The 10000-nt window shown below is 41.8% G+C and overlaps 1 pseudogene; it reads right to left on the bottom strand.

The window, feature by feature from the left end:
• Positions 1-10000, bottom strand: part of LOC123748188 (ionotropic receptor 93a-like) — a 41597-nt pseudogene that overhangs the window by 21910 nt on the left and 9687 nt on the right.

Below are 10000 nucleotides of genomic sequence, written 5' to 3'. Positions count from 1 at the left end.
CCTTTGGAGACTTCAGGCTGAAGGTGCAAGGGACATAAGGAGTCAGCAAGTCGTTGAGTCGCTTCGCCAGTCTGTACGTGGGTGTGGGTATCTGGCTAATGATTGGCCGAAGTGGGTTTCCAGGCTTGTGTGTCTTGTGATTTCCATACGCATATCCAGGTTTATATTCCCCAATAATCTTTGGCAGGTGGAGTCCGGATTTCTTGGCGTTCACAGTATCAATCAGTTTGTTGACCTTTGCTTTCAATTCGGCTGTAGTGTCCTTCGTTACCCTTTGGAATTTAGTTTGGTCAGAGAGTATGAGGTTCATTTTCGCCAGATATTCGTCTTTTTTAAGAATGACATATATTGGCGACTTGTCACCTCTCCTGACAACTATCTCCTTGTTCTCACGAAGGCTTTTAGCTGCCGCTTTGAGCTCGGGGGACACTATGGTGCTTCTGTAATTGCCTCGATTCTTTCCTCCTTCCGCAATAAGTTCTGCTTGTAAGGTATCTTTGGTAGTGACCTTTTTTTGTGTCTCGAGGTCGAATATGTCGTCCAACAGAATTTCCAACTCCACTTTCTGTTGGACGACATATTCGACCTCGAGACACAAAAGAAGGTCACTACCAAAGATACCTTACAAGCAGAACTTATTGCGGAAGGAGGAAAGAATCGAGGCAATTACAGAAGCACCATACTGTCCCCCGAGCTCAAAGCGGCAGCTAAAAGCCTTCGTGAGAACAGGGAGATAGTTGTCAGGAGAGGTGACAAGTCGCCAATATATGTCATTCTTAAAAAAGAGGCAGACGCCTTCATTATAAAAAGGAAAGAGACCTTTGAGTGTACAAATTCCAAAATATAAGAACTGAGGGAGGTCGGAGCGAATTCCATACTCAGTTTCTAGAGATTGGATAACCAGCAGCAGAAAAGTCGTGGCCCAAGGACTGATACTCGACCTAGTAAACACAATTAGGTAAACACACATATTGCTTAAAAATGACAGTGATATCATAACACACTAAATTCACTGGACATTACATTTGAATAACAAAAATGTTCACCTACTTCTTCTCAACAACTTGTTGCAATCCGTATTCAGCAGACGGTACTATCTCCATGAGGCGAGACAGAGCCTGGAACACCTCGGAATCCGATTGTTTGAAGAACTGTCGAAATGACTCTCCAAAAGAAGGCATCGTTACCCTGTGGAGGATGGCACCAGTTGCAGCACTCGATGGTGAAAGCTCATACAGAAACTAACTTTTAAGTACTATTCATGAATATATATTGTTCTGTCAACCCATGCTCATGAATGATAGTACTTATAGTACATAACTATCCTTTTGATAATTACTTACTTAGAGTAAGTATTTCGTCGAAGGTATCAATATGGAGTGTTAGACCACAAGTAACCCATATTTTGCACTATTAATTAATTAATTTTATAGTCCGGAAAAAATAAAGCTGAAAACCACACTTAAATATTTCTAGGTTTAGTATAGCACATGTTTGTACTATACTAGGCCGTTGATAGTGTGTAATAGGCCTAGGATTGCTAGGACAGGTTAGGTCTTATATTTATATTTCGGTTAAACAAATTTCTGGCTTTTCCAAATCAATAATATAAAAGTCAACTTTCTGTTGGTCCATCATTACAGTTTCGTGCTTTCGAGCAAATAATTACTATAAATACTTTCATTTTAGGAAGAATGGCTGTATTCCAAATACATGTATTTATTGATAAATTTAAATGTTTAAGACATTTCATTTAAGTTTAGAGAATGTTTAACTTGAATGAATTTCCTCAAAGCATTTATCATCTCGTTAATTAAGATGAACTATAGATTGTTCTTTAAAAATTCATTGTCTTTGTGTAACGTTTCAGTATACATTTGCACATAAACATTGAAGGATCTTTTGAAAGTTTGTTGTCCCATATGAACTCTGTATTAATCCATGTTCTCAAGAGGCAAACGCATGTCTTTTGCTTTCATCGATTCAAGCAATTAGGCGTTACGATAATTGAATGAAAGTTGAATTCAAATTTGCAATTCACAACGATTCCGGTATTTTGCTTGACTTTAATGATTTATTAAATGTGCATGACAAGGGCTTAAGGGGCCCGGTGCATGTGGACCGAAACTTCCTCATGCACACTAAATTTTGTGTGCATAATCTTCATGGTAAATACTCCAACTTTTCCTTATGGATCAACATTATACCATAAACAGAAAAAAAGTTAAATAGAAAACGAAACACAAAAACAAATTCACAATTTCAAATGGCTATACATATCTTATAATGGGAGCCGGTCGGCCGAGAGGACAGCACGCTGGACTTGTGATCCTGTGGTCCTCTGTTCGATCCCAGGCGCCGGCGAGAAACAATGGGCAGGGTTTCTTTCACCCTATGCCCCTGTTACCTTGCAGTAAAATAGGTCCCAGGGTGTTAGTCAGCTGTCACGGGATGCTTCTTGGGGGTGGAGGCCTGGTCGAGGACCGGGAAGGGGATACTAAAAGCCCCGAAATCATCTCAAGATAACTCAAAATAATGTCACCAATTGTTATTTTATTCATTATGGTCTCAGAATGGCATATAACGTTCAGTTGCTAGTGATAGAATTATTGTTTTAGTGAATAGTTTACTGTAAAACATTTTTTGAATGTGGCCATCCAAATATGTGCCAAATTTATACGCAAAATATTTATAACTCCAAACGTTATGGCTTTATGACCAATCGATTTACTTGGAACCTCAGCACTAAGAACTTTGCACATATGTTAAAATGGTGAGAATCGGTCAGAAACTGATTTTTTTATTAGGTGCCAAAGTTGAAAATGCTTTTCATAGAGAAAAATGCATTTAAAGTTCTCGACAATGAATATAATACTTGTAATTTATGAAATATCTTATAAGTTATAGGTAAGACTGCTTGGCATTCGTACTTCAATATGTGAAAGTTGTAGGTCAATATGAGTTGAAATGAAGTCAAGAAAAAAATAGCCCCCAAAAATAAATATAGGTTTCCGTTAAGAGATAACTGAAATACAGACACTGGGCTCCTTAACTGTCTAATAATAGGTTAGACATATATATGAATGAGATTTGGTGGATATAAATAGGAGCTGCTTCGTATGGGCCAATAGGCCTTCTGCCGCTACCTTCATTCTTATGTTTTTATGTTATTATAAGGAAAAACATATATTACAATAACTTTATTACCCATTTATTAGTGATAAGACCCTCATCTGGTCCTCATTTATCAATACAAGCTAAATATACAAAGAGAATAGTGTTTGAACTCTGCAAATAAATCGGCCGACAAAAATAAAAGTCACAACTTCGGCCACCAGTGGCTGATTAACATGTTGATCAATTTCGTTCAAACTTCACAGGCTTAGTGCCGGATATGCGTTCTCCAAGATGTAGAAATCATAATAAAATCCGCATAAAAACAAAGGAGAGAAAAAAGTAAAAAAAAAAAAATAATAATAATAATAAAGTGGTTGTTAGCGTTTTGTACAAAGAGACTTAAGAAATATTGTCATTGGGCAATGTATATATATGATATATGATAGAATACAGCATAATAACATACTATTCATTATTGAGTGTGAAATCTGGCCCCTCCAGGTGGCACCAGCTGCATATCCACTTTGTGGACCCTCCTTACTACTGCTTGTCTTCTCTGTGCCTCGGTCAGGTGCTTGCATCTCCTTCTCCCTGATTTCCAGTAAATAGGAGGTCTTATCGTTATTATCATCACTGGTTGCTGCCCGTCGCTCACGCATTTATTTAAAAATAAAATCGTAAAAAATCCATTTCTTTGCATATTGGAATGAAATGCTCACGATGCTGATGCCAAATAAAGGGATCAAGCTTGATGCCATCAAGCCACTGTCACATTGACAGTGGCTTGATGGAAAATGCAGACTGACCCCACACTCATCTGGTGCCTTCGGGAAGTGGAGATGTTTGAGATATATATCTCGAACTATCTACTTCTTTTGAAAGGTCTGATGGTGTAGTGGGTTAAAGCATACTAGTTATGCCTGCTACTGGAAGGTAGTTGTGCTTTCTGGGTTCGAGTCCCACTGGTGGGTGTTGTCCAAAGATTATTTAATCTTCACTTGTGGTTTATGCAAGTATAGGCTTATAAGCTGGACACGAGTTCTCTCACATTGACAGTGGCTTGATGGAAAATGCAGACTGACCCCACACTCATCTGGTGCCTTCGGGAAGTGGAGATGTTTGAGATATATATCTTGAACTATCTACTTCTTTTGAAAGGTCTGATGGTGTAGTGGGTTAAAGCATACTAGTTATGCCTGCTACTGGAAGGTAGTTGTGCTTTCTGGGTTCGAGTCCCACTGGTGGGTGTTGCCCAAAGATTATTTAATCTTCACTTGTGGTTTATGCAAGTATAGGCTTATATATATATATATATATATATATATATATATATAACGGTCTCCAGGCATATATGCAACTGAAAACTCACAACCCAGAAGTGACTCGAACCCATATTGCCAGAAGCAATGCATCTGATGGGATCCTATACATCAGATGCATTGCTACTGGCAGTATGGGTTCGAGTCACTTCTGGGATGTGAGTTTTTCAGTTATATATATATATATATATATATATATATATATATATAACTATATATATATATATATATATATATATATATATATATATATATATATATTGTGACGATAATCTCCTTCAAGAGATTGAGCCTGCTCTTCCCTCCAAAAATACGTCGTTACATCTATATAAAACTACTATGGAAGAAATGTCCAACAACGACAACAACACCAGCAAGGTTTGCCAGAGCGCAAAACGTATGCAGCCAGGAACACCTGCCCAGCCTCAAATCGCCAAACTACCTGTCTTGTTGCCGGCTCCTCGCTGATTGGCCGCCGGTCCAGCTGCTACTACACTCACCCACCATACTACTTGATGTCTGGGCCCGCCACGACCTCAGTCCTCAGAATATTCAGTGCTTTCATACGGTTAACACGTCTTCCTGGTAGACGTAAGCTTTGGCTTACGTGTACTAAGAGAGGTGATAGCTTAAAGCCAATATTCCTGCACCTCTCATTTTATTGTATATTGCACAGCTTGTTATTATTCACTTGTCTTAACATAACTTTTCATTTTGTTATTTAATTATTATTATTTTGATTGATTGATTTTATTATACGAATTTGTATGTCCACTTTATTCATGTTTTGATTTCTTTAACGTAATTAAAATTCCATTGTTAAAATTTACTTGTGTTTCGTGTGTCTTGTCCTTACCTTACCACAGACGAAGTTCCAGATTTTCTATTTTTTTTTATTACTATGTGACGAGGCCATACCCCTAGCTTTGAACAGCCGAACACTAACGCGTTACCGTCACATATTATATGGGGGCCTGTCCGGGAGCTTCACTCAGGTACTGGTGCCAAGTGGTAATTTATGGTAAGCGTATTTAACTTTGTTAACGTAGCTTTTACTATTTTTCATATTCAATTTCATTTTTTATATGGTGCGGTGTATTGTGCATTACGAGAGTAACATATGGTGAAGGTGAGACAACTTTGGATTACGTGGTGACTGTAGGCCGCAGTCATACTCTTAATTGGTCATCTCTCCCTCCGTGTTATTACTCGTGTTTACCATCTTTGTCCCTTGGATATTTCTCATTTTGACAGATCATCATATTGGTACCCTGGTACGGTGGTCTGCCCCGGGTCAAGAGCACCCAATCTTCTGCAATCTGACTGTAGGAGGACAAAGAGGGCCATAGTTCCTCTAGCTCGAACTTTAGTTGCTGAATTGGGACCTCAGCAGCAGTTCTCGTCACCAGTTAACACCTCGCACCCCTACACGTCAGTCAGAGATGATGATACATACAACGGTAGGGAATTAGCTTACTTTTTCAGAGCACAAAAGTTCGCTAATTCTGTTAGTATCATATTAAATTCAGTAGGAAAAACTTGCTTTATGTCCTATAGAGACTCGGCAAGGTATGCCTACATCCTTGGACTACCAATTTTACTTTTGAGGCATTTAACTGTTTCATTTGTTTTCGAAACTCTTTCATTTGTTAGTAGGATTTTCTTGCCCTTATCCTCTTACATGAGTACCGGGTACAAGATTTCCTGCGCCCTTAATTTAAATTAATCATTTAACACCTTGTACTTAACTTTAATTGTTAAAGATCCCACAGGATAGGTATCAGTTGCCACGTTGTCCTGTTTCTGACATTCACTATTGAATATTCGTGTTACATTTATTTGCTAATTTCACCATGTTTCGTCTCCAAGCTTTCCGTGCAAATCCAGCAGGTGAAATAGGGACTTTAAGTCGTGCCAAGAGGACTGAATTACAAACTCTTGCACATGAGTATCAACTAGAAGTTCCCTACCAAGCCAACAAAAATGACCTACACAACCTGTTGCTGGATTACTATTTAGAGCAAGGTAAGATAGACTCTGAAACTCATGAAACTTACTATATTGCAGATAAAAATGATTTGGCAACGCTGAAACTCAAACTAGAGCTGGCCAAGATTGAACGTGAGCAGCAAAGAGAAGCAGCTGCCATAAGAAGGGAAGAAATCGCCCTCAAGGAACGTGAGTTTGCAATGTTCCGTGAGCGGGAAAGAGTACAGCTTGAAACCAAACAACGCGAGTTGGAGATGCAACGCGAACATGACAAGCAACAAGCGACTCTGGCTCTAGTGTGTCGTCAACGAGAATACACGTTGGAAACTTCACACCTCGCTCAACGCCAGCAAGCTACTGCCAATCTTCCCGTCAGTTTTAATATATCACATGCAAGTAAGTTAATGCCATCCTTTGTAGAAGCAGAAGTTGATATGTTTTTTACCACCTTTGAAACCCTTGCTAATCAACTCAGTTGGCCTGTCGACCAATGGGCCACACTTCTCAGAGTCCATCTTACAGGTAGAGCTGCAGTCACACTCAGTACTTTGGCGTCTGAGAATGACTCTGAAACAAGCAGTGTTGGACGCCTACCTCCTCTCTACTGAAAGTTATAGAAGGAAATTCCGTGACCACCTGAAGGCAAGTACCACTACCTTCCTCGAGTTTGCCAACACAAAACGGAAATATTTCATGAAATGGCTGGAAGCAGCACATGTCTCTACTTTTACAGAACTCGTCAACCTGATGCTAGTTGAAGAATTCTTGAGACGTGTGCCGCCTCCTGTCCGTCTCTACTTAGCAGATAAAGAAGAAACCGACTACCTGAAGTGTGCTAAGTCGGCTGACACTTACAGCCTCATCCACCGGCTGACACCCGAACCATCCTCCAGTAAGAAGTCGTGGTACAGTTACGAGAAAGTGAGCCCCGATCAAGCTGGTTCGCAACTGTACTGCAAGTATTGTAGACTCTATGGACATACCATAGACAAGTGTGGTAAGTCTCAATACAAGGGAACCACTGACCCACAGAAACGCAAACCAACTCCTCCTAAGTCCGGTAAGCCTGTGATGAATGTTGGTGTTAATGCTAATGATCTTTCTCTTTTCAGTAACCACCTGTATACTGGAACTGTCTCTGCCAACGGTTCAAATCCGGAGGGACGTTTCAAATTGAAGATCTTGAGGGACACAGCGGCTCTTCAATCGATCATCTTGAAGTCGGCTGTGCCCAACATCGTCTACACCGGAGAAACTGTCTTCATCACTGACCTCACTGCTACCACTCCATACCCTCTCGCCAGAGTCCACCTGGGTTGTCCCTACGTGAACGGAGAAGTCCAAGTCGCCGTCAGGGAAAAGCCTTTTCCCATGCCTGGAGTGCAACTTCTCCTAGGCAACGACTTGGCAGAAGACCTGCAACCGACCAACCTGATCGTCATGGACAAACCCCAGGTGTGTAACTCTGTGCCAATAAACCCTATTCTAGCGTATGTTCCAGCAGAGGTTCAAGAGAGTGATGAAGTTTCTCCTCCGGTTCTCGTGACCACCCGTGCACAAGCCGCACGTCCACAGCCAGCTGACTCTACTGCTACCGCTGTCCCTCAAGACCCTCAGAAACTACCCCCGCATCTGACCAAGTTGGAGTTCCGTAAGTTGCAGAGGGAAGATCTTACTTTAACACCATTGTTTTTCCAAGCTGAGACTCAACCCGACAGTATTCCTGGGTTCTTCCTCGAGAACGACTTGCTCTACCGCAGATATAGACCCAGTAAACTGAAGGAGGAGGACGATTGGGCCAACATCGAACAACTTGTGATTCCTACCAGCCTGCGGCCCACTATTCTACACCTGGCCCACGGAGCACTCTCCCACTACGGCTTCAACAAGACTTACCATGGAATTCGTCAAGACTACTACTGGCCAGGTATGGTAAATAGCGTCAAACAGTACGTAAAACAGTGTCATACATGTCAGATGGCAGGCAAACCGAACATCTCCATTCCCAGAGCGCCACTGATTCCCATACAGATGCCTGCGGAACCTTTCCACAGACTCATAATAGACTGTGTTGGTCCTTTACCTCGGACCAGTTCAGGTAACGCCTACATCCTAACCATCCTGTGTCCTACCACCAGATTTCCCATAGCAGTTCCAGTGAAGAACATCACGGCTGCTACGGTTGTAAAACATCTATTGAAGATCTTCACTCAATACGGATTTCCCAGGGAGATTCAGAGCGACTGTGGTACCAACTTCACCAGTGATCTCTTCAAAAGGACACTGGAGGAGTTCAACATCAAACAGGTATTGTCCAGCCCCTATCATCCTGCTTCACAGGGTTCTCTTGAACGTAGTCATCAGACTATCAAAGCACTCTTGAAAAAGTTTTGTAGTGAAACCTCTAAGGATTGGGATAAGCAAATCGACCTTATAATGTGTATTTACAGAAGTCTCCCCAATGAGTCCCTAGGAGTATCTCCTTATGAGATGCTCTACGGCCGTAAGTGCCGTACTCCCCTTAAGGCTTTCAAAGACTCTCTCCGAGATGCCACCTTCAGTGAGCATCAGAATGTGCCCCAGTTTCTTCAAAACCTTCAACACATTCTAGAGAGAGTCCACCGTTTTGCCCATGATAATCTATTGAAAGCCCAGGAGAGGATGAAGACTCATTACGACCAGACCAGCAAAGTACGAAAATTTAAGCCAGGAGACTTCATTCTAGCATACTTCCCTATCCCAGGTTCACCTTTACAAAACAGGTTTTCAGGACCCTACCGCGTCCAAGAGTGCAGAAATAACAACAACTACGTCATAGAGACTCCAGATAGGCGGCGGAAGACCCAGCTGTGCCACGTCAACCTCCTGAAACAATATAATGGTACTCCTCCCACTGTCCTGATTAACTGTTCTACCTTCACAGAACCCTACATCCACAGTGAGACCTTCCCAGCTTCTCCTCCCGAAAGCACTGACAAGGAGTCAGCGCTTTCTAATTCCGAAATCCTTAATGATCTTCCCAAATACTTTCAGGATAATAATCGTGCTCCTTTGCCCTATTCTAATTCCACTCTCACCTCGTCAGATAAGCCCTTCATCCTCCATGTCGACGCCAGTGGTACCGACGTTGGTGGTGTCGTGATGCAGCAACGAGGCGAGGAGAATACACCTGTCAGCGACTACTGCTACAAGGAACTACGGAACAATTGGCAAGGAGCTACTCTTCATCATCCTGAAGCTCCAGCACTTCACTCCACACCTGAAAAGTGCTCGGTCTACCATCAACACGGACCACACCACCCTACACCTCCTGCAGCACGCCCACTTCTCATCTCAACGTCTTCTACGGGCTTGCTAACTGTAGAAATTCAACCTGGAGACACGCTATACCAAGATTCCGACAACATCTTAGCCCATGATCTCTCCAGAGTTTATGAAGTAGAAGCGACTCCATCCATTACTCCACCACATAACGACGAACTTCTTCCAGAACCGCAGGCTTCGGGGGAGAGTTGTGACGATAATCTCCTTCAAGAGATTGAGCCTGCTCTTCCCTCCAAAAATACGTCGTTACA

The sequence above is a fragment of the Procambarus clarkii genome, chromosome 76 (assembly GCF_040958095.1).
Source record: "Procambarus clarkii isolate CNS0578487 chromosome 76, FALCON_Pclarkii_2.0, whole genome shotgun sequence".
NCBI lineage: Eukaryota > Metazoa > Arthropoda > Malacostraca > Decapoda > Cambaridae > Procambarus > Procambarus clarkii.
This window is presented reverse-complemented; position numbering and strand designations above follow the sequence as displayed.